This window comes from Pseudorca crassidens, chromosome 14, assembly GCF_039906515.1.
Source record: "Pseudorca crassidens isolate mPseCra1 chromosome 14, mPseCra1.hap1, whole genome shotgun sequence".
In the NCBI taxonomy this organism is placed as follows: domain Eukaryota; kingdom Metazoa; phylum Chordata; class Mammalia; order Artiodactyla; family Delphinidae; genus Pseudorca; species Pseudorca crassidens.
This window is the reverse complement of record NC_090309.1, coordinates 77,962,408-77,988,686: the sequence shown is the minus strand read 5'-3', so window position 1 is coordinate 77,988,686 and position 26,279 is coordinate 77,962,408. Positions and strand designations below refer to the sequence as shown.

At 38.2% G+C, this 26,279-nt stretch overlaps 2 long non-coding RNA genes across 8 annotated transcripts in view; both read right to left on the bottom strand.

The window, feature by feature from the left end:
- The window catches only part of LOC137205439 (uncharacterized), a 393,223-nt gene that overhangs the window by 226,270 nt on the left and 140,674 nt on the right, over positions 1-26,279 (bottom strand). The gene's annotated exons all lie outside the window — the stretch shown is intronic.
- The window catches only part of LOC137205441 (uncharacterized), a 59,861-nt gene continuing 35,390 nt past the window's right edge, over positions 1,809-26,279 (bottom strand). Inside the window, exon 2 of the long non-coding RNA XR_010934146.1 lies at positions 1,809-5,316. This is a non-coding gene — a long non-coding RNA (uncharacterized lncRNA). The remainder of the gene's footprint in view (positions 5,317-26,279) is intronic.

Sequence of the window (26,279 nt, the reverse complement as noted above, 5' to 3'; positions counted from 1 at the left end):
TTTCTTTCATTTAAACATTCATTGATTTACTGAATCCTCAGTGAGCCCTAATCATACGCCAGGCACTATGGTAAATTCTGGGAATAAGCCATAAACAAGATGGACATGAGTCGTACTTTCTCAAACCTCATGGTCTAGCAGAGGAGACAGAAGAGAGTGACATAATAAGCAGCTAAGGACAAAGCAGGAGATAAAGGCAGATGCTGCAGCTGCAACTCAGTGAAATGAGACCCAGTGTCCTGCCTGCATGGGCAGAGATGGTGCAAGGAAGCAGTGAAATTTGAATACAGCTGCAGTAAGTTCAAGGACTTCAGCTACATAGGATCTTCTGAAAGATTAAGTAGTTCCTAGGGGCCAGAGAAAGTCGAGAAAAATTTCCTAACTTAAGTAGAAGGTTTCTGTTGTATATTTTTTCTTAAATTGAGGAATATTTACCCTTGGGAGTACGTGGTGGAGGTGCCATGAGTATAAGAATCCATGGTAAAATAATAAAACATCTTCCTGGGGTAACAATTTTACTAAATGGTGATTTAAGACATACGCGTGTGTGTGTGTGTGTGTGTGTGTGTGTGTGTGTGGAATAGAAAGTAAAATTTATATGAATATTTTCTAACAGAAAACTTCAAAGCCATGCCTTGTTTGTGTCGGATCACTTAGGCCTCTACAGCCACACCTTCTCCATGACTGCCAACACAGCACATTCTCATTTCTGTATGTTGAAGAATGTGCTTACAGGAAGGAAGGAACCCTGCTCTGCCGAGAAAAAGAGATACGCATCAGGAAAGCTGGTGTGAGTCATTACATGAAAGATTAAATGCCGGACTGAGGATATTAGGTTTCATTGATGATACTGGAGGAGGAGGTATGGGACTGCGTAGCTGTGAGCTGAGCAGGGACTCATGGGACCAGGCAGACGGCTGCATTTCTGAGTCTCACTTGTGGATGATAGTATGTGGATCTTTACCTGAAGGCCAGGGGTGACTATGACAACAAAACAAAGGCCACCTTGGAACAGGTATGGGCCAGATATATGCACAGGGTGCTGTCCCTGTAGTCAGTCAGAGCTACCAGGTGTATTGTCTTGGAGACTGCACAGTGGAGGTGCTTGGAGAAAAAGGTCAAAAAATGTCAGAGTCCGAGGAGAGGTAGGAACAAGTTGGGGCTCAGGCTCAACTCCCCCTGAGGGGGGAGGGTTTCCTCTCTACACTGGTGTCAGTCTTGCATCAAGAAGACATGGTGATCACCTGTCACGGTTTTCTTGCTGCCACGTCACAGGGCAGGATGAGGTTGGGAGATGCTGTCCCCTGGGTCAGGTCCAGATTTAAATCGCTAATCATTGCTCGAAGGCAGAGGAAGAGAGAACCTGTTAGGGATCACTCTGGTCTTGGGGAAGGAGCGATCCCTAATACCTGGTCTTCTCACATAGATATTATGATGCATTTCAAGCAGGGTTTTTGCTTGGATGTATCTCCCCAGGTTACACCCACAAGGGCTTGGTGTAAATGACTCCTAGAAAGACACAGGTTGTGTGGACATGACCCCAGGAATCTTGCCTGACTCCTATGCCTTGCTCTACCCCACTTGCGTCCTGGAGCAGGGCATGGATCTGTGTGGGCAGGGACTATTTTTTCGGTCAGGTTTAGATGGTTCTGAACACAAAGCATTCGGTGAAGCTCAAGACCAGCGCTGCCCAATAGATATACAACGTGAGCCACATATGAAATCTTAAATTTTCTAGTTGCCACATTAAAAAAATGTAAAATGAAACAGGTGAAATTCAAATACATAATCAGTATAAAAACTATTAATACTATTTTACACTTTTTATTTCCTAAGTCTTTTGTAGTCAATTTTACACAAACCGCACATCTCGGTTTGGGCTAATCACACTTCTAGTGGGTAACAGGCACGACTGCTGAATGGCTAACATATCGGACAGCACACTTCTGGACTGATCTCAAGCCTGTGCATCACAGTAATGCCTCCTGGGCATTCCTGCAGTAATCAAGGTCCAGAAATACCAAGCCACTTGCCAGAGGTCACAGGAAGTGCTGGAGTCAGAGCCAAGACGAAATCAGAGTCTCTCAGAGCTAATCAAGTCTTCTTTCCAGCACAATTGACGCTGATTTCTCTCTTCATCGTCACAGCTACATCATCAGCGGGCTCTCTTCCTTCAGCGCACTCTCACACTCTTTCTCTCTGCTCCGGCTGCCACCACCCGACTCTGGCCTTGATTGCAGTAACCTCCTAATTAATGTGCTGGCTTTTGGTCTCCCCTTCCAGCCTCTGGCAAAACCTGAACTTAGCACAGCTCTGATTAAAACAAGTCCACTGCTGAAAACAATGAGTCCCTATCTTTTTAAACAGATTTTAATTTTTAGAGCAGTTTTAGGTTACAGAAAAAAATAAGTAGAAAGTACAAAGAGTTCCCATATACCCTCTCCACCCACCTCCTGGTTACCCCCATTAACATCTTGCATTGGTGGGGCACAACTGTTACAATTATGAGCCACGATTGATAGTACAATATTATACAGTTTACATAAGGGCTCACTCTTTGTGTTGTACAGTTCCACAGGTTTTGGCAAATGCATAATGCAATGTGTCTACCATTACGGTATCATAGAGAATAGTTTCACTACCCTAAAATCACTTGTTCTCCACCTATTTATTCCAACCTCTCTTTTCCTGAAACGCTTGGCAACCAGTCATCTTTTTACTGTCTCCATAGTTGTGCTTTTTCCAGAATGTCAAATGGTTGGATTCATACAGTATGCAGTGTTTTCACACTTGCTTCATTCACTTAATAATATGCATTTAAGGTTCTTCCACGTATTATTGACTTGATCTAATTTCTTTTTATCATTAAATGGTATTTTGTTGTCTGCATGTACTTCAATTTGTTTATCCATATCCTTCAGATGTACTGAAGGATATCTTGGTTGCTTCCAAGGTTTGATAATTATGAATAAAGCTGCTACAAACATTTGTGTGCAAGTTTTTGTGTTGATTTCCTATTTTTAAATGATTCAAATACTTTCCATGGTCTGGTATTAACAAATATCTCTATATTTTTTCTATAAAAAATGGTTTCTCCCTCAAACTTTGTTCTTCTTTTTCAAAACCCGTTTTAGCTATTTGAAGTCCTTTGCACTGTCACATAAATTTTAGAATCTACTTGTCAATTTCTATAGAAACACCTGATGTTTTGATTGAGATTGCATTAAATCAGTAGATCAATTCACAGATAATTTGTATCTTAACAATACTGAGTTTTCTGACCAATCAACAGATATTTCTATTTATTGATGTCTTCTCTAATTTTTCTCGCAGTATTTTAGTTTTCAGTGTACAGATCTTGCACTTTTGTCAGATTTATCCCTATGCATTTCATATTTTTATGCTCTTATAGATTTTTAATTAAATTTATGATTGCTGCTAGGATATAGAAATACAACTGACTTTTGTATATTGATCTTATCTCCTGCAAACTTAGTAAACTCAATTAGTTCTACTAGGTTTTTTGTACATTACATCAAATTTTCTACATAGATGATCATGTCATCTGAGAATAATAACAGAATTGCTTCTTCCTTTCTAATCTGTATGACATACATACATACATACATTTCTCTCTATATATATATTTATTTATTTATGCCTTATTGCATTGACTAGAATCTCTAGTACAGAGTTTAAATGAAGTGATTAGAGCAGTCACCCTTATTTTCTTCCTGATGTTAAAGAGAAAGCATTCAGTCTTTCACAAGTACGATGTTAGCTGTAGGTTATTTCATTAATGCCCTTTATCAAAATGAAAAAGTTCCTTCCTGTTCCTAGTTTACTAAGAGAGTTTTTAATCAGGAATGGAGTTTGAGTTTCATTTTTAAATGCTTTTTCGGTTTTTATTGAGATTATCATGTTTTTATCTTTTCTAGTTTGTTAATGAGATAAATTACACTGATTGATTTTTTTTTATTGTTAAGCCAACCCTACATTTCTTGGGTAAATTAATTTAGTCATGATGTATTCAATCAATTATATTTTTGTTTAGAATTCTTACACGTGTTTATGATTGGTCTACAGTTTTATTTTCTTGTAATGTCTCTGTCTAGCTGTGATATCAAGGTAATGTTGGCTCATAGAATGAGTTGGGTAATAGTCTCACCTTTTCAATTTTCTAGAAGAGCATATGCCGAATTGGTAATACTTTTTTCTCTAAATGTTTGGTAGAATTCACAAGTGAAACCAACTTGTCCTGGAGTTTTCTCTGAGGGAATATTTTTAACTATGAATTCAATTTTAAAAAATAGATATAGGGCTATTTAGGTATCAAATCTTCCTCGAGTGAGCTATGGTAGTTTGTGTCTTTATAAGAATTTGTTCATTTCATTGAAGTGGTTGAATTTATTGACATAAACCTGTTCATATTACTCCTTAATTATCTTTTTAATAACTGTAGAATCTATAGTGATACTTTTTTCATTCCTTATATTTGTAATTTGTGTCATTTTTCCTCCCTTATCAGTCTGACTAGAGGTTTATTTATTTAATTAACCTTCACAAAAAGAATCAATTTCTGGTCTTACTGATTTTCTCTATTTTTTTTTCTGATATTAATATCATTGACTTCTGCTCTTTACTATTTCCTTTGTTCTACTTACTTGGACTTATAATTTTTTCTTCTTTTTCTAGTTTCTTAGAAACTGAGGTCATTCAAGACCCTTCTTCTCTTTGATATAGGCACTTACTGCTATAAATTTTCCCCTAATTACTGCTTACACAGCCTCTCACAAATTTTAATGTTTTATACACATTTTGATTCAGTTCAAAATACTTCCTTTTCCCTTTCGATTGCTTCTTTGATTCACAAGTTATTTATAAATCTGTTACGTAATTTCCAAATATTTTGGGATTTTCCTGAGAACTTTTCATTATTGATTTCTAATTTAGTTCCACTGTGGAATCATTTACTCTTGCTTTTTATTACCGACCCTGGCATTTATTTTTAAAAACTGTGATTTCTTACTTGCAACTTTATACCTCTTCCCACTTCTCTAGCCAGCAAACTCCTATGCATTCTTCAAGGTCCAACTCAGATATGATGTCCTCTGTAAAACCTTCCCAAATTCTCCAGCTTTTTCTCTCTTGCGCCTGCAAAGTCCTTTCTGTGAACTCATCTAAAAATTCTTGTCATACTGGGTTGCAATTATGAGTTAACAAATTTGTCTCTCTCCACCAGACTTCGAGGTCTTCAAGTACAGTGGTCAAGTTCTCTGCAGGTTTGTCTCCACAGATCCTGGCACACAGCAGTTTCTTGAATGAATGAATGAATGAATGAAAGAAATCAGTGACAGAGCCACTAAGTTTTGAGCCCTCCTCAGCTCATGCCTTCAGTTTCCAGAATGACTCAGCTACTGAAAACAAAGAGAAGATGTGAATATCAAGAAAGAGAGAGGGAAGCATAAATAAGTATCTGTGTGAAAGAACCAGGGACACGAAACAGGCCCCCTCAGGTATGGCAGGATGCCTGCTTTATGTCCAGGTTTACTCTATGCCTGCAGGAGCTGGGCTGGTGGCTCACGCTAGGCCGGCGCCTTACCTATGCAGATGGTAACCAGGCCTGCCTGTGAGTGAGTGCAACAGACACAAAGCAGAGCCACGCAGGTGCTCCCCACTCCAGCTGTGGGAAACCTCTGGGCTGGACACGGGGAAATAATGTCTGCACCAGGCTTGGGCCCAAGTGTGCACAGCAGTGTGTGTGCACATGTGTGTGTGGAGGGGGGCGGGAGAAGGGGGAATGGAAGGAGGCGAATGACTACTAAATCTGTACTCACAAGGAAAGGAGAACAAGCAGAATCCTTATTTCCATCCCTGGCTGAACTCAAACCGTATACTTTCTCAGTGATCTCATCTAAAAATGTCTCACCTTCCCTAAGACCAATCTGTGCCTGTCAGTGACTAATACTGATCTAGAAATTGGTACTTTTATAGCATTCCATAGCAGCAAAGGAGGCTTCCCCTGTAATAGTACATGCCCGTCTAGGAAATTTTCTTTATAAAAAGAGATCAGAATACCAGTTTTCACTGGGAGATTTCAGACATCAGCCAGCATATAGGGCAGATATACAATAGCCTTTCCACAGAAATGAATAACTTGGCTGGAGAATAACTTTTGTATGCCTCTCTCTGCAGCCCTGTGCCCCATTGTTTCTACATAAGCCCCCTACGTTCCTAAAATACTGGACCTCTTAGCAATCGGGAAAAACAGACAAACAAAAAAACAAGCTCTCTATATTCCCAAGTCTTTGATCAATACGTAAGGCATTCAGGCAGCATTCTGCAAAAAGAGCTGCTTATGTGGCTTGGTCTCCTCAGTAAACTGATGGACTCCATTCAGTCCATATCTGGAAAAGCCTTTAGCTCTTTAATTCAAGGATCAGTTGAGAATAATTGGGCCTATGCTCTTGCATGAGAACTTGATAATTTACCCTGGGTCCTTATGGGTGACAGAGGGTGAAAGTCACACTGTACCTACAGCCTCAGTCCCTAGTAGCCCCTCTCTAAGGAGCTGGTGAGGACTTTTAACCAGGGTGGCTAGAGGTCCAGGTGTGTGCAGTCCTCTTGTGTGTGGTCTGTGCTGGAGTTTCACAACGTCAGCCTGGAGTTGTTTGCTCCTTTCTCCGAGCTCAGTATTTGAAAACTCAGACCACATTTGTTGATTCCATAGGGGTATAGCTTTCCTCCAACGTGCTCTGCAAAGTTATGGCTGTAGTTCTAAGACAGCACGCCAAGAGCAGATCTGTTGCCTGGTCCTCTCCCAGAAAAACATGAGACCTAGATTTGGAAAGAGCCCTAACCCAGCCAGTGGGCAGCAGTCATTTACCCTCAGAGGTGGCTGTTAGTTTGCACTGAAAGAGCTCACTCTAGGCTCTGAAACATGAGAGAAGCCAGCCTTTTTGAGTCTGACCCTAGTGGACTGACTACCTGTTCTTTAAGATCCTAACCTTGAACTTGCACCCTCCTTCTGCATCACTATTCCCGAAGAGAACCTTCTGTTTTCTTCTGCTGATACTTTTATTTCTTGACTGTTTTACAAGAAAACGGATTTGACATCTACATCTAACGACAAATTCAAATCCTATTATGCGACACGTTTTTCCACACAGGGGCAGAAATTACCAGGAAAGCAACAATAAAGGGTCTTTGGCAAAGCAGCTCCTTATTAAATGTTTGTTTCATTTACTTATTCATTTGTTCATCGTACATTTCCTGTGTCCTTACTTTGTACCAGGACCATGCTAGGCACTGGGGATACAGAGATGAACAGACTCCTGCCTTCTTGGAGTTCACAGCCCAGTGGGGTGACAGACAGCTAAGCAAGGATTATGTATTGCCAGATGAGCTATGCTAATCGTCTGTGTAGGGTGCCCTGGGATCCTGGGAGAGTGGCCGGGTTAGAGCTGAGCATGGGAGGGGGGGAAGAAGGACTGAAGAGAACGCATTGTCATCAGATACAACTAAGCTTGAATCATAGCCCTGCCTCTGCCCTTTATTAGCTGTGAGATGTTAAGAAAATTACTTAACCTGTCTGAGCTTTAGCTTTATTATCTGTGAAATCAAAATAATTTTAATGGACTGTTTCAGAAGATGAAATAAGATCATATTTATAAAGCACTTAGCGCAGTTGCTGGCATCTGGTAAGCGTTCAATAAATGTGACCTCTTCGTTCATTTCATCATTGTTATTTTCTCTGCAGTCCGAGTCAACTTCTGACATACCAGGAGAGGATCAGTGCTAAAGACAAGATACGGGGAAATCAGACAGCGACTTCCTATCCAGTTCACAGAGAATACCTATGTTCTGTTTATTGGGAGCTGTCAGCCTGCCTCATTTTGCTATAAAACCCACTTCTTTTCCAGTTGCTGGTTGGGAAATTCTACCCCGAGTTATCAGTTTACGAGGTGTGTGGCAGAGGCAAGGTTGGGAATTGGTCCTGCCACCTTATCTGGTTCTCTGCCTTGGCAATGTCCTCTTCCTCTATCCCCTTTTCATTATGCATTCAGAGTTTAAAGCAGAGAGGACTGCATTTCCTCTTGTCACTGGCATGACTGTGTCTGTCTCCTGGACATGTGCCCGCTGCAAATGGCTCCTACTTTTCTCCCATTAATACTGCGTCTGCATGTATAGCTGTCTAGGCCTTTGTTTAAATATTAAGAATGAGTGCGTTCAGACAGTCAGCACACAGAAATGTAGACGCATGGCCAAGAAAAAGAGTGTGGCTGACATAAAATACAGTGGTGAATAAATACGCAGAATCTGAGAAATTGTAAAGATTCGATCAGTTTTTTTCATCCACAGGTTTATTCAGTGTAATGGGGTGGGAAATGGCATGTGATGCCCAGACACAGAAGTAAGGAGAGGTTTTTTTTAACATATATTCTGTTTATAAATTCATTCGACAAGCAAATTTGCCACCAACCTTTCTTTTACTTGACTAATCCTAGCAAGGATGGAGAGAATGGGAAGGCAGGTGCCTTCACAGATCTGCTCTGGGTCACCTGTGATGCTGGGAACCACCTGCAGTAATTGTCCCACAAGCACACCTTCCATCATCCCTAGATCCTGAGACAAAGTACCAGGGTTACAAAGGACAACAGTGCCCATTCATTCCTTCACCTAATGGCATTCCCACTGCCTAGAAAACCCTGTGTAAGATTCTGTAAGAAATACAGAAATGAATAAAATCAATCCTTGTCTCCAGGGAGCTCATGATCTAAAGGGGGACACATATTACTCTAACATCAGATACAAAGGGATGTAAAAGATGAGTCAAGGTTATTAAAAGAGCCCAATGTTTACTATGTAATCTGTATTAAATGCACTATCAATGGGTCATTTCTGAAGGAGCAGCCAGAGTATTCATTATATAACTGCACCAATTATACAAAAATGGCAACTTGAATGAAAACCTGAAAGTTTAAATCAGATATTCTGCCTGCTGTTCAACAGAAATATTATCACATGACCATATATGCTCAGATCATCATAACTAATATTTCTAGAACATTTTGCAGTGAAGTGCTTTTTGTGTTAACTTCTGTGTATAGAGCTAGCATTAAACCCATGGTCCTATACATTAACATATATACTTAGATTTGGAGATGTATTGAATTATAAGGTCACCACTTCCAAATTATTCAGATATTGGAGTGTCAGTAAAACCCACTGTTGTCAAAATCAAACTTCAGAATGTTTCTCATTTTCCTCAAATTAGAGGTACAACATATCTGAAGCACAGTATGTTAAAAGGACTGCCCAATATTGAGGGAAATAGAGATGCCTAATGCCAAAAAAAAAAAAATTTAAATGGCTGATGTATTAGGTTTGAATGTGAAAAATACGAAAATCCTCAAATTGATTGCCAGCTTACACCACACATCAAATCTGATCCTGAAAAGTGAAAAACGCCAATGTCTGCGGCAAGAGTCAAAAGGAAAAAAAAGCTTCAAACAACTTAGAAGCAGCATGTTTACTCAGTGTATAGTATTTGCATATCATTCTTAATTCTGTTAAATCCTGAGGCTTCTACTGGCAGACATTTGATGTCATACCAGGAGCAAAAGAAGGGGGCATGAGGACTTGAAAGGTAACAGAATGATATTGCTTTCCTGAATGGAATGTAATTCTGATGGACTTTTTCAAAGTTATTTGGGATTTTTGAGGTTTGACACTGATTGAGCAGATGTAAGACAAACACATGTTTTGTAAGCTAACTTGCCCCACTGCATTCTGTGTGATAAAAGTAGTTTTGGGGCTTCCCTGGTGACGCAGTGGTTGAGAGTCCGCCTGCCTATGCAGGGGACACGGGTTTGTGCCCCGGTCCGGGAAGATCCCACATGCCGCGGAGCGGCTGTGCCCGTGAGCCACGGCCGCTGAGTCTGCGCGTCCGGAGCCTGTGCTCCGCAACAGGAGAGGCCACAACAGGGAGAGGCCCGCGTAACGCAAAAAAAAAAAAAAAAAAAAAAAAATTAAAAAAAAGTAGTTTTAAAAGGAATGTGTATATGTACAGCTGATTCATTTTGCTGTACAGTAGAAACTAACACAACATTGTAAAGCAACTATACTCCAATAAAAATTAATTTAAAAAAATAAAAGGAATATCAAGTACAAGTGTAAAATTCTGCACACTCCTCCAGAAATCAACATTTTAACCTTATTTAACCTTATTTGATGTGATATATTTAAAACACTTAAAACACTTTATTTAAAATAAAGTCAGTGGAGGAGAAAGGACAATTTTGATAAATTTAAATTAGCATTAACTGTTAAAAATACCAAAAAAATAATAATCTATTTGGGGAATTATTTAAAATCAAGTAGATTAAATGACTAAGTACTGATAACAAGAAAGATGTTCAGAAGGAAAGCAAGGATATTGGGCTGACGTGGACTATGTTAACTGAAGCATGAATGGTAAAAAAAAAAAAAAAAATTAAGAGTAACCACTGAAAGAATAATGTATAATTTTCAACATACTAGAGGAAGAAATAGAAAAAAAATAAAATAACCTATCCAATAAAAGGAGAAAAGGAAGAAAATGTGAACAGAAAATAGCATGGCAAATTGAAAACACAATATTGATGAAAAATATCAAATTAGAAACTTACATATTTAGGACCAAATTACAATAAAAGCAATTTATTTCTACACATACCACACATTGTAGTTATGGTTGTAGTCATGATTATATGACTGTTTCTATTGGACATTTGGCATCTAAAGAGTTCTCAAAGGAAAATTTAAGGTCTTACATCAGAAAAAACTAAAGATTGTAAATTAATAAAATAGGGTTTTTAAGCTGAAAAAGAAAGTAGTAAATCGAGAGATAGTGTTGGGAAGTCAATAATAGAGATAAGAGAAAAATTTATAAAATAAAACAAAGAAAATCATAGGGATAATAGACAAACCTAAAAGATAATTAATTGCAATAGCAGAAAGAAGGAAAGAAGGAAAGATAGAAAGAAGGAATGAGTGAATAAACAAACAAATGAATGAACCCCTGGCATGGTTAAGAGTGTCCCAGGAAGGTTGAAAGTAGACAGGATCTTGTTTCTCAGACAGGGAAAACACATGCCAACCGTGAATTTTCCTGCCACATCAGAGAAGAGACCCCTGACATGAAGACCAGAATCCTTCCACCCTGGATTCTTTCTCTAATTGGGACCCCAAGAAGTCCATCTGGAGGAAAACTGAATTAAGGCCAGATCCCTGAACATAACAGCTTCCTTCTTAACATATAATGGACGCATAGTCTCTGAATCAATTCAAAACTCTTTTGGACTCAGCTCTGTAACACCAGTTTTTCAAACTTTATTCCCCGTTATGTGAGGTAGTACCTCTTTGTCTGCCACAATACTCTCTTTGACCTTTAAACTTCAAGGTTTTCAAGCTCTGGGATATGGAAACTAGGTTGAACACAGAGCATCAAGGCTCCTAATTATTTGATCATCTCTTCCTACTTACAGGCCTGGTCTCTAGGTTCTAGCATGTTCCATGCCTAGGAATCCCATCATTCTATGGTACCTGCCTAATTGTGGCAGAGCATCCCAGCTGTAGCTGAGCACCTGTTTCTGAGGGTAAGCATAAGAGATAAGTCTCACTCTGTGACCTGGCAGCGCTAGGACACGTCCCATGGTTACTTTAGCTGGAAAAACATGAAGGAGGGGAGGGTTGGTGGAGATCTTGAACAAAGCCAGGATCCAAGCCTGCAGTTCATGATTTCTTGCAGGTGTGTTTGATCACTTTGTACCTACCATCAGGAACTGTGAAACATGGCTACCAATTTGTTTTCATTCTTTGTTTGGCTGTGTCTAATGATGTCAAAACAACCTGTCAGTTCAACACAAAGATACGAGCTGGTTCATTGGAGACACTCACTTACTGCTTGACACTGTGGAGGTAGAAAAACTGGGAGCTGGACTGCCCTCTCCCATCCCTGGCCTCCCTCCAGCCACTTCTAATGCATTTGTTGTTCTGTTACTTGATTGCAAGGTGTGAGAGAGGTAGCCAATGTGAGACCTGATGAAAGTAGAGTGGCTTTATCCTTAATGGTTATTTGATCAGCATTATCACTCACAATGAGCCCTGCTGCAGTTGAAGCACATACAATACTTCATGAAATTCAATGTACTCAAAGAGACCTACTGTTGGTTTATGGCTGGATGAGGATAATTATTAAAGTAATTATTAGATCATTTCCAATAATAGGAATTTGCTCGTTGTCTTCACCTTTATCTTCAAAGCATTAGACACTGACTTGATCCTTTAAACACCCTCTGCTTGGCCTATTTACATCAGCCAATTGCTATACATGTTAATCTTAGAACATAGCAAGGGAAATACCCCCTTCCTATAGGTATGATCAGTAATGACAATCTTCTGAGACTGTGGCTGCCCTTTATCTGCAGCTACCTTCCTTCCGGCATTCAGCGTACTGAATAACGATTAATAGCACTGCTGGGTGGTGAGAGATGCTGAAGGGTCGTATGCACAGAGCTTAACAAATCACCTTCCAATGCAAATTTTGTGCAAGTAAAAGTACCTTGCTGAGTGTATATTCTTTCATTTGGAACTCTGAATTACAGAGATTAGGGAAAAAGTGGTCGATACCTAACAAGCCACATAGCTGCAGAAATAAGAGAGGTCTCAGTGCATTAAGGTAGTCCAGAGAGCATGAAGAAAATCTAACATTATCAGCCTGCAGTGTGTTTGCTACGGCTACAGAGAAAAGTATTTTTAGCTACTTTTTTTTAAGTAATCAAAAGGGAGAAAAATATCTACCTTCACATTTTAGTTTTTTAAATCTTGATTTATTTCAATGAGCAATTTGCTTTATAATTTTATCTTTACAGACTTTTAAGCAATTAAATAGTTTAGTCTGGTAGCCCTTAATTGCATAGTTATGCAATATTATGAGTAATGGATGTTTGATCAGGTGACAGTTCTCAGCAACCAGAAATTGTTAAAAATTGTTTTCTTGCACATCCACATACCACATGGAACATTTTTTCCTTAAGCTGAGTGACATTTCTTGACAATTGTATCAGACTTATTTGTACAACATACAATGGAATGTTTCCCTATTTCAAATTGAAAATCAACTTTCCTCCTTTATCTCTTCTCTATAAGGAAGCTACATTACCTCCAAAGGGTAATGCTTCTAGAGCTTCAATTGTTGTGGTGAACATAAAGGTCATTGGCTGCATGTGGCACCATACACTGTGGGGTGAGGTGCTTCACTCAGACTGCGACAGCTTGCTGAAAGAAAGGATTTTGAATCAGACATGAATTTGGCAGGGTTGAAATCTGTTAAACATCTTCTACCTTATCAGGAAACATCAGGTGATTCTCCCCAGCAGCTGTCTCTGTCTCCTAGTTCATTCCTGCAAGAAAGCAGGAAGCAGCTCAATGCTGAGACCTGCCCTTCGGGTCAGTTTCTGAGCACCTGGGGACAATGAAAAATCCCAAGGCTTAGAGTCTGGAGACCTGAGTATCTGCTCAGGCTCTGGTATAAGCTCACTCTAAGGCCTTAGACAAGACACTTCCACTTTCTGAGCCTCAGTTCACCATTTATAAAATGAGAAGAGTTCTGGTAAAGATGACATGTTAAGTTTGTGTCTGGTACACTCTGTCAGCTTTAAACATATAGCAATGATAAATTAAATATAAAAAGAGAAATCCAAAAGACAGAGCTGGGCACAAAGTCATAACAAATATCACCATGGACTGAAATAGAAGTTAAATGCAAAGCAGTGAATAGAGCTGAAGCCACAAGGCTCCTGGGTCACAGTCCAAACCAAAGCAGTGGTAGCCAGTAACCCAATTCCCATGGGGTAAAATGGACAAAAAGTCCTCCCTGAAAACTGGCAGATTAAAGCTAGGTTCAGTACCTGAATTAAAGTGCTGTAGGGGAAATTCCCAGCTATGACACAAAGGCCAAAAGCAGCTGTTGTTGCTTCTAACTAGAGTTTTTGCTATGGGAGATTGTGGTCAAAGGGGAGCAGGAGAGCACAGAGGTCAGAAATAGAACCAAGCTACCTGCTGGCCTAATAACAGGATTTGACATTTCCACAAAACTGCCACAGGAAAGGAGAGCTAAAATGCCATTAGAAGATGTGGGCTAGGCTACAAGTTCAGGAGAGTTACAAGGTGGCATCTACAAACTTTATAAAATAAGAAGAATACATACAGAGGGGAAAATGTGGAAAAGAAACTTTAAAATCAATGAGAATAAAATTGAAAATGCACACCTAAGTCTTAGGGTAAAGAAGGCAGACAAAAATTGTTAATGATTGAAAAGCTGCTCTTTTAAGATGAAATTAATTTTACAGGACAGTGTGAGAAAAACTACAAAATAAATTTGTGTAGGAACATCTGAGAGATAAAGAATTTCTATGAAAATGAACAAAAAAATATGAAACAAAAGTTGGCAGAAATTGGACAAGAACAGGAATTGGAAAACAGAGTCATTAAAAGGAGAAAAAATATAAGAATATCCAGACAGGACACAGTAGAAGAGGAATTAGTGGATTGGAAAACAGTGCAGAGGAATTTAATTAGGATATCAGTTAAGAGATATAAAAGCTAGAGGTAGAAAAAAATGCATCAAGTATGTATTTTTAAATAAAGAGAATGGAAAAGTAAGAAAATGGAAAGAACCAACAATTTTACAGAATTGGAGGAAGACATGAGTTTGCAGGTAGAAATACACATCAACTACTGAATAATACAGTCATGTGTGAATATCACATAAAATAAGAATAAGGAGAAAAATTATAAAAACAGCTGGAGAAAGAAGATAGGCTACCACAAAGTTTTAACAATAGGACTTAAAGCAGACTTCTCAATAGAAAGCAGAAAATAATGGGTTAATATATTCAAAGTGCTGTAGGAAAATATCCAAAATCTAGAATTTTACATACAGCTCAAAAATTGGGGGGAACAGGAACAAAATAAAGACATGTACACATATACCAAAAATAGAAGAGTTTAACATCCATAGGCCCTCACTATGAGAATTTTTGAAGGATTAAATTATACACAGAGAGAGAAAGCAAAAATTGATGAAATGTTAATGTCACAAAAACAAAGCAATGCAGATTATCAATGAAATTGAAATCTGCTTTGTTGAAATAATCAATTGAATTCAAAAATCTCTAGCCAGATTAAACAAGGAAAAAAACCAAATTACCAATGTCAGTAATGAAGAGAGACATCACTAAAGAGTCTATAGATTAAAAGGATAAAAAGATAATAATATAATTATATGTATGTATTATTTATATACATATAAATTCCACACATTATAGAAAGGGGACAGATTCCTTGAAAAATATCTACTACTAAATAGATAAAAAATAAATAATAATACTTAAAAATCACTTAGTAGTATTACAGTAAGATTGATAAAACTAAAGAATATTAAAAAAATACCTGGGTGAAAAAAAATGCAATAAATACAGTAGAATAGTAATAAGAATGACAACAAGTTACACAACAGAAACCATGGAAGTCAAATGACAAAGTAACAATATCTTGAAAGTACTGAAATTTTTAAAAGATATCCTTTTAATCAACATATATATAATAAAAATATCCTTCCAAAATGAAAGTAGGGTTTTTGCTGTCAGTATAGTTTAGTATCTCCTAGTACACTGGTCTCTCATGCAAATAAAAACTACAAATTCTGGGCAACACACACAGCAACAATAACAACAACAACCTAACATTGCTGGAGCCAAGCAAAAGTAGCAAGATTCTGGAGACAGATTAACACTTAGAAGAAGGAATGACACTGTACACATTCCCTGTTACTACAGCTTTTAGCCACAGGGTAAACCCTAGTGAAAAATCTAAAGTCTTCCTGGCCTGAAGAACTAGAGGAAAGAATTTGGGCAACTATAGAGTTAAGAATAAAGGGAAATTTCCAAAAAGGAATAGCCAAAGAGGACGTATATTATCATTTTAACAAAGGATGAACAGGACAGCTACATTGAAAGCAGCAAAGAAAATGCTTAAATAAATTGAAGACAATCTAAAAAAATGAAAAAGCATACCATATATGTCTCAGTCCATTTGGGCTGCTGAAACAAAATACCATAAACTGAGTAGCTTATAAACACCAGAAATTTATTTCTCACAGCTCTGGAGGCTGGAAGTCCAAGATCAGGGTACCAGCATGGTCAGGAGAGGTTCCCTCCTCTGGATTGCATTTCTACTTCTGTCCTTACACAGTGGAAGGGGGCAAGCAAATTCTCTGGGGTCTGTTTCATAAAAGCACTAATCATATTCATGAGGGCTCCAATATTATAACCTAATCATTTCCCAAAGGCCCTATCTCTTAATAATATCACCTTGAGGGTTAAGATTTCAACATATGAATTTGAGGAGGATACAAATATTCAGCTCATAGCAATATTCATGGATTGAAAGACTCAATATTGTCAAAATATCAGTGTTTCCCAAATCTATCTATATATTTAATGCACTCCAATCAAAATCTCAAGAAATTGACTAGATGACTCTAAAACTTTTATTAAAGTGCAAAGAATTTTGAATATCCAAAGCAATCTTGAAACAAAGGCCAAAGGTTCAGTAATTGAGGTATGTGGTATTGACAAAGGAATCAAAAAATAGACCAGAATAGTTCCAGAAAAAAAATTCCCAATTACAGAGTTACTTGATTTTTGACAAAAGTGCCAAAACAATTGAACAGGAGAGGAGATCCTTTCAATAAATGATGCTGGAATAATTAAATATTCACACAGGGAAAAATTAACTTTGAACCCCACCTCACACTATAAACAAAAATTAATTTAATATAGATCATTGACCTCAATATAAAAGCTAAAACCATAAACTTTCAGAAAAAATCATAGGAGAATATATTATTCACTTTGGGCTAGGCAAAGAGTTCTTAGGTCACAGAAAGCAGTAAACCATAAAGAAAACAATAAATGATGATTTAACTACAAACAAACTTTAAAACTTCAGTTCATTGAAAGACACCACCATGAAGAAAATAAATAAGCAAGCACAGACTTGAAAAAATTTACAGAACTTACGTCTGACTAAAGACTGGTCTCCAGAATATATAAAGTTATCCAACAATTCAACAATGAAAAGAAACAACCCAAAGAAAAATAGGCAAAAGATTGATAAAAACAAAATTTGGGGATGTTATAAAACTGAAATTCCCACGTTGTTAGTGAGAATATGAAATGGTTCAAACACTTTGGAAAAAAATCTTAGCAGTTTCTTATAAAATTAAACATACACCATGCTATGATACAGAAATTCCACTTCTAAGTATTTACCAAGATATCTGAAAACATAAATTCACAAAAAAATTTGTAAAATGTCAACATTATTATATTATTATATTCATAATAGTACAAACTGTGAATAAATGAAAGATTCATTAATAAAAGAATGGATGAACAAACTATTGTATATCCATACAATGGAATACTATTCCACAAGAAAGTGACTGAACTACTGATACATGTAACAGCATGGATGAATCTGAAAAAATTTATACTAAGTAAAAAGAAGCCTTACACAAAAGAATGCACAATGTATAATCCCATTTGTATGAATACTAAAACAAGCAAAATTACTCTGTGGTGGAAAAAAATGGGAATAGTGATTGCTTCTGGAAACTTTGGAAAAAGTTTGTATGTGAAGGAAATGAGGGAATTTTTTGGAATAATGATCATGTTTCATAACTTGATAGAGATTTTGTTTATATAGGCTTGTAAATTAAACTCAAAAAATTTATTCTTATGACTTGTGCACTTTACTGAATTTACATTTCACATCAAAATAAAATATTTTAAATAAACATTGAACTTTAGTTAGGAACATGGAGGCTAAAGTATTTGGTGGGAGGTGTATTGATCTTTTTAACATCTTTATTGGAGTATAATTGCATTACAATGTTGTGTTAGTTTTTGCTGTATAACAAAGTGAATCAGCTATATGCATACTTATATCCCCATATCCCCTCCCTCTTCCGTCTCCCTCCTCCTATCCCTATCCCACCCTTCTAGGTGGTCACAAGGCACCTAGCTGACCTCCCTGCGAGATGCAGCTGCTTCCCATTAGCTATCTATTTTACATTTGGTAGTGTATATATGTCAATGCTACTATCTCACTTCGTCCCAGCTTACCCTTCCTCATCCCCGTCTCCTCAAGTCCATTCTCTATGTTTGCAATCTTTGTTCCTGTCCTGCCCCCCTAGGATCATCAAAACCTTTTTTTTTCCACATTCCATATGTATGTGATAGCATATGGTATTTGTCTTTCTCTTTCTGACTTACTTCACTCTGTATGACAGACTCTATGTCCATCCACCTCACTACAAATAGTTCAATTTCGTTCCTTTTTATGGCTGAGTAATACTCCACTGTATATATGTGCCACATCTTCTTTATCCATTCATCTGTCGATGGACAGTTAGCTTGCTTCCATGTCCTGGCTATTGTAACTAGTACTGCAGTGAACACTGTGATACATGACTCTTTTTGAATTATGGTTTTCTCAACATATATGCCCAGTAGGGGGATTGCTGGGTCACATGGTAGTTCTATTTTTAGTTTTAAGGAACCTCCATACAGTTCTCCATAGTGGCTGTATCAATTTACATTCCCACCAACAGTGCAAGAGGGTTCCCTTTTCTCCACACCCTCTCCAGCATTTATTGTTTGTAGATGTTTGATGATGGCCATTCTGACTGGTGTGACGTGATACCTCATTGTAGTTTTGACTTGCATTTCTCTGATAATTAGTGATGTTGAGCATCTTTTCATGTGTTTATTGGCAATCTATATATCTTCTATGGAGAAAAGTCTGTTTAGGTCTTCTGCCCATTTTTGGATTGGGTTGTTTGTTGTTTTGATATTGAGTTGCTTGTATATTTTGCAGATTAATCCTTTGTAAGTTGCATCGTTTGCAAATATTTTCTCCCATTCGGGGGGTTGTTGTTTTGTCTTGTTTATGGTTTCATTTGCTGTGCAAGAGCTTTTAAGTTTCATTAGGTGCCATTTGTTTATTTTTGTTTTTATTTTTATTTCTCTAGGAGATGGGCCAAAAAGGATCTTGCTGTGATTTATGTCATAGCATGTTCTGCCTATGTTTTCCTCTAAGAGTTTTATAGTGTCTGGCCTTAGATTTAGGTCTTTAATCCATTCTGAGTTTACTTTTCTGCATGGTGTTAGGAAGTGTCCTAATTTCATTCTTTTACGTGTAGCTGTCCAGTTTTCCCAGCACCACTTATTGAAGAGGATGTCTTTTCTCCATTGGATACTCTTGCCTCCTTTATCAAAGATAAGGTGACCATATGTGCGTGGGGTTACTCTGGGCTTTCTATCCTGTTCCATTGATCTATATTTCTGTTTTTGTGCCAGTACTCTACTGTCTTGATTATAGTAGCATTGTAGTATAGTCCGAAGTCAGAGAGCCTGATTCCTCCAGCTCGGGTTTTCTTTCCCAAGATTGCTTTGGCTATTTGGGGTCGTTTGTATTTCCATACAAATTGTGAAACTTTTTGTTCTAGTTCTGTGAAAAATGCCAGTGGTAGTTTGATAGGGATTGCACTGAATCTGCAGATTGCTTTGGGTAGTAGAGTCATTTTCACAATGTTGATTCTTCCAATCCAAGAACATGGTATATCTCTCCATCTGTTTGTATCATCTTTCATTTCTTTCATCAGTGTCTTATAGTTTCCTGCATACAGGTCTTTTGTCTCCTTAGGTAGGTTAATCCTAGGTATTTTATTCTTTTCGTTGTAATGGTAAATGGGACTGTGTCCTTAATTTCTCTTTCAGATTTTTCATCATTAGTGTATAGGAATGCAAGAGATTTCTGTGCATTAATTTTGTATCCTGCTACTCTACCAGATTCATTGATTAGCTCTAGTAGTTTTCTGGTAGCATCATTAGGATTCTCTATGTATAGTATCATGTCATCTGCAAACACTGACAGTTTTACTTCTTTTCCAACTTGGATTCCTTTTATTTCTTTTTCTTCTCTGATTGCTGTGGCTAAAACTTCCAAAACTATGTTGAATAAAGAGTGGTGAGAGTGGGCAACCTTGTCTTCTTCCTGATCTTAGAAGAAATGGTTTCAGTTTTTCACCATTGAGACAATGTTGTCTGTGGGTTTGTCATATATGGCCTCTATTATGTTGAGGTAGGTTCACTCTACGCCTACTTTCTGGAGAGTTTTTATTATAAATGGGTGTTGAATTTTGTCAAAAGCTTTTTCTGCATCTATTGAGATGATCATATGGATTTTATCCTTCAGTTTGTTCATGTGGTGTATCACACTGATTGATTTGCATATATTGAAGAATCCTTGCATTCCTGGGATAAACCCCACTTGATCATGATGTATGATCCTTTTAATGTGCTGTTGGATTCTGTTTGCTAGTATTTTGTTGAGAATTTTTGCATCTATGTTCATCAGAGTTATTGGCCTGTAGCTTTCTTTTTTTGACATCTTTGCCTGGTTTCAGTATCAGGGTGATAATGGCCTCGTAGAATGAGTTTGGGAGCGTCCCTCCTTCTGCTATATTTTGGAAGAGTTTGGGAAGGATAGGTGTTAGCTCTTCTCTAAATGTTTGATAATTTGCCTGTGAAGCCATCTGGTCCTGGGCTTTTGTTTGTTGGAAGATTTTTAATCACGGTTTCAACTTCAGTGCTTGTGATTGGTCTGCTTATATTTTCTATATCTTTCTGGTTCCGTCTCAGAAGGTTGTGCTTTTCTAAGAATTTGTCCATTTCTTCCAGGTTTGTCCATTTTATTGGCATATAGTTGCTTGTAGTAATCTCTCATAATCCTTTGTATTTCTGCAGTGTCAGTGCTACTTCTCCTCTTCCATTTCAAATTCTGTTGATTTGAGTCTTCTCCCTTTTTTTCTTGATGAGTCTAATAGTTTATCAATTTTATCTATCTTCTCAAAGAACCTGCTTTTAGCTTTATTAATCTTTGCTATCATTTCCTTCATTTCTTTTTCATTTATTTCTGATCTGATCTTTATGATTTCTTTCCTTCTGCCAACTTTGGGTTTTGTTTGTTCTTTCTCTAGTTCCTTTAGGTGTAAGGTTAGATTGTTTGAGATTTTTTTTGTTTCTTGAGGTAGGATTGTATTGCTATAAACCTCCCTCTTAGAACTGCTTTTGCTGTATCCTATAGGTTTCAGATCATCGTGTTTTCATTGTCATTTGTTTCTAGGTATTTTTTTATTTCCTCTTTGATTTCTTTGGTGATCTCTTGGTTCTTTAGTAGCGTATTGTTTAACCTCCATGTGTTTGTATTTTTTACTGTGTTTTTTTCCTGTAATTGATATCTAGTCTCATAACGCTGTGGTCGGAAAAGATACTTGACACAATTTCAATTTTCTTAAATTTACCAAGGCTTGATTTGTGAATGAAGATATGGTCTATCTTGGAGAATTCCATGAGCACTTGAGAAGAAAGTGTATTCTGTTTTTGGATGAATGTCCTATAAATTTCAATGAAGTCCATCTTCTTTCATGTGCCATTTAAAGCTTGTGTTTCCCTATTTATTTTCATTTTGGATGATCTGTCCATTGGTGAAAGTGGAGTGTTAAACTCCCCTACTGTTATTGTGTTACTGTCGATTTCCCCTTTTATGTCTGTTAGCATTTGCCTTATGTATTGAGGTGCTCCTGTGTTGGGTGCATAAATATTTAAAATTGTTATATCTTCTTCTTGGATTGATCCCTTGATTGTTATGTAGTGTCCTTCTTTGTCTCTTGTAATAGTCTTTATTTAAAAGTGTATTTTGTCTGATATGAGAATTCCTACTCCAGGTTCTTCAGATTTCCATTCGCATGGAATATCTTTTTCCATCCCCTCACTTTCAGTCTGTACGTGTCCCTAGGTTTGAAGTAGGTGTCTTGTAGACAGAATATATGTGGGTCTTGTTTCTGTACCCATTCAGCCAGTCTATGTCTTTTGGTTGGAGTATTTAACCCATTTACATTTAAGGTAATTATCGATATGTATGTTCTTATTACTATTGTCTTAATTGTTTTGGGTTTGTTATTGTAGGTCTTTTCCTTCTCTTGTGTTTCCTGCCTAGAGAAGTTCCTTTAGCATTTGTTGTAAAGCTGGTTTGGTGGTGCTGAATTCCCTTAACTTTTGCTTGTCTGTAAAGATTTTAGTTTCTCTGTCAAATCCGAATGAGATCCTTGCTGGGTAGAGTAATCTTGGTTATAGGTTTTTCCCTTTCATCACTTTAAATATGTCCTGCCACTCCCTTCTGGCTTGCAGAGTTTCTGCTGAAAGATCAGCTGTTAACCTTATGGGGAGTCCCTTTTATGTTATTTGTTGCTTTTCCCTTGCTGCTTTTAATATTTTTTCTTTGTATTTAATTTTTGATAGTTTGATTAATATGGGTATCGGCATGTTGGGTTTATCCTGTATGGGACTCTCTGTGCTTCCTGGACTTGACTGACCATTTCATTTCCCACGTTAGGGAAGTTTTTGACTATAATCTCTTCAAATATTTTCTCAGACTGTTTCTTTTTCTCTTCTTCTTCTGGGGCCCCTATGATTCGAATGTTGGTGTGTTTAATGTTGTCCCAGAGGTCTCTGAGACTGTCCTCAATTCTTTTCTTTTTTCTTTATTCTGCTCCCTTGTAGTTATTTTCACCTTTTTATCTTCCAGCTCACTTATACGTTCTTCTTCCTCAGTTATTCTGCTATTGATTCCTTCTGGAGTATTTTTAATTTCAGTTATTATGTTGACATCACTGTTTGTTTGCCCTTTAGTTCTCCTAGATCCTTGTTAAATGTTTCTTGTGTTTTCTTCATTCTGTTTCTGAGATTTTGGATCATCTTTACTATCATTACTCTGAATTCTTTTTCAGGTAGGTTGCCTATTCGTCTTCATTTACTTGGTCTTGTAGGTTTTTACCTTGCTTCTTCATCTGTAACATTTTTTTGTCATTTCATTTTTTTTTTTTTTGATGGGTGAAGCTGTATTCCTGTCTTACTAGTTGTTTGGCCTGAGGCGCCCAGCACTGGAGTTTGCAGGCAGTTGGATAGAACTGGGTCTTGGTGCTGAGATTAGGACCTCTGGGAGGAATGACTCCAATTAATATTCCCTGGGGTCTGAGGTTCTCTGTTAGTCCAGTGGTTTGGACTCAGAGCTCCCACCACAGGAACTTGGGCCTGCCCTCCAGCCTGGGAACCAAGATCCCGCAAGCTGCATGGCATGGCAAAAAAAAAAAAAAAGAAAAGAAGAAAAGGAGCAGTACAATATCAAAGAATAAAAAACAAAATACAATTAGAAAGATAAAAACTTGGGCTTCCCTGGTGGTGCAGTAGTTGAGAATCTGCCTGCCAACGCAGGGGACAAGGGTTCGAGCCCTGGTCTGGAAGATCCCACATTCCGCGGAGCAACTAGGCCCGTGAGCCACAACTACTGAGCCTGCACGTCTGGAGCCTGTGCTCCCAACAAGAGAGGCCGTGACAGTGAGAGGCCCGCGCACCACGATGAAGAGTGGCCCCCGCTTGCCGCAACTAGAGAAAGTCCTTGCACAGAAACGAAGACCCAACACAGCCAAAAATTAATTAATTAATTAATTAAAAAGAAAAACAAAAGAAAAGAAACTGCGAAAGTGTTAAAAAAAAAGAAAAAAAGAAAAAGAAAGAAAGATAAAAAATATACTAAGAAAAATAAAAATATAATTGAAACAATTGGTCACTGGGGGTTCCTCCCTTCCCCTTAGGTGTCCGTGGTCCCCCACCGGTGCCTGGTAGGTACCCTAGTTGTGTGGAGAACGAATTCCATATCCTCCCAGTCCACCATCTTGACTCCGCCCACTGTATTAGTCTTGATATCTGTAATTTACCTTGCTTTTCATTAAACAAGTGGGATAGCTCACGAATGGATACAGATAGACAGATGTACAGATAATAAAGCCAGAATAGTAAAATGTGAATAATAAAATCTAGTTAGTGAGTATATTGGTAGGTGTAGACTGATTTATAACCCTCAGATTCCTTGGAGTTTCACTATGGAACATGACGAAGCAGAGAAAGTCAGTCCCTGGCTCTAGACATGCATCCCATGGATCCCATGCCCCCTTCTACAACCCCTTCTTGTTTCACACACAGATTTATATCACATTCTCCTTCTTGTTTCACACCCTTTCTTATCCCACAGAGAAGATCTTCATGTTGATAGACATCCAAGCTATGTCCAATATCCCACCATTCCGTCACATCTCCAGCTTAGGGATGTACAGTCTAGTGTGCATGTACCTGTGGTGCCACCCCACCCACAAGAGACCTGACTCAGGGAAGAGTCCCACACTATCTTTGGATGTAGGTTCATTACTATCTTTTTGAATAGGTAATTTGAGTTCTGAGTACTAAGCATATGCTCTAGAAGTGGAGGTAGAGAGACCACATGTTCTAGGCTGCACACTCTTCACATTGTGGTAAGGAACATGGCAGCAATAAGCCCAGAGCAGGGCTCTCTAGAAACATAGGACTGAGGACAGGGACTTTGTAACAGATTGTACATATATATTTTAAGAAGCTACAATAATATCTCCCATCCACATATTTTTATTATGTGACTGACAATTGTCCCATCTTTCACTGGGGTTTATATCCCCTTCCCTTGAAATTGGGAAGGTCCTCTGATAGCTTTGATTAATAAAGTACAGTGGAAGAAGTTATGCAACTTGCAAGGCTAGGTCAAAAATATCCTTCACTTTTGCCTTATTCTCTGGGAAAGCTCATGCTTGAAACCCAGCAACCATGCTTTAAGGAAGCCCAAGCAGCCTGTGGAGAGGTCCACAGTGAGGATCCAAGGATCCCATCTTACAGCCATGGCTGAGCTCTTAACCAACAGTCACCACCAAACTGTCATCCATATGGGTGAACCATCTTGGAAATGGATCCTCCAGCTCCTAGTTGAACTTTGCCAGCTGATGGCATATGGAACAGAGATGCGCCATCCCTGCTGAGTCCTGTCCAATTCGCAGATTCGTTATCAAAATAAATGATTACTGTTGTTTTCAGAAGAATTAAATCATTAAGTTTGAGGGTGGTTGGATTACTGATACTCAGTAATAGCATCTGAGACAGGCTCTGCATGCCCAGAACTCTGGACAGTACACTTTACTCATTTTCCTTCCTGACCACTGTAAATTTTTCCTTTAACACCTTATCCTTTGTGAAGTTGTACCAAAACCCCATTTGGTTTAACTATATTCTGTGCTTCCATAACACATTGTGTATTCTCTATCTTAGCATACACGACACATATTCAATTTATACATTTACGTATTGGTCCTACTAGACTGTTAGGACAAAGACTACACCTCTGGAGCTTCAGTATCTGGCACTAGACCTTACATACAGGAAGGATTCCAAAATATTCACTGAAGTAAAATTAAAGTTACAGCCTGCTTCAGAGTTTTCCATTAATGGTTTAACTAAGGGTATTGTAGATATGGCCATAAACAAAAACTGATTGCTAACAGAGAGCAATGTCAGGGAGAAGGAAAGTCAAAGTCTGCCACTCAAGGGAAGACCAAGGAGGGCCAAGAAGATTTAGTGCTAGTGTTACCTGCTGCCTGCAAAGGAGTAAACATTACCCTCAGATGTGGTAATGGTGCTTTTATAGGACAAGCACGAAAGGTTTTCTTTCAATATATTTGCCTCCTTTCTTGAGAGCTGAGTCCATTGTGAGCATTTCCACTCCTCAAGAAATTTCGGGCTTCCCTGGTGGCACAGTGGTTAAGAATCCGCCTGCCAATGCAGGGGACACGGGTTTGAGCCCTGGCCCAGGAAGATCCCATATGCCGCGGAGCAACTAAGCCCATGCGCCACAACTACTGAATTGCACTCTAGAGCCCATGAGCCACAACTACTGAAGCCCACTCGCCTAGAGCCTGTGCTCCAAAACGAGAAGCCACCGCAATGAGAAGCCCACACACCATAATCAAGAGTAGCCCCTGTTCACCACAACTAGAGAAAACCCGCACACAACTACGAAGACCCAACGCAGTCAAAATTAAATAAATAAATTTATTTTTTAAAAAATGAAAGAAAGAAATTTGGATGGGCTAGAATGAGTCCAGAATAACCCATTACTCTGAAAATCAGAAGTTTCGAGAGTGCATTTTCTTTGACAATTGTAAAGAAAATGGACACAATGAAGTATTCCAG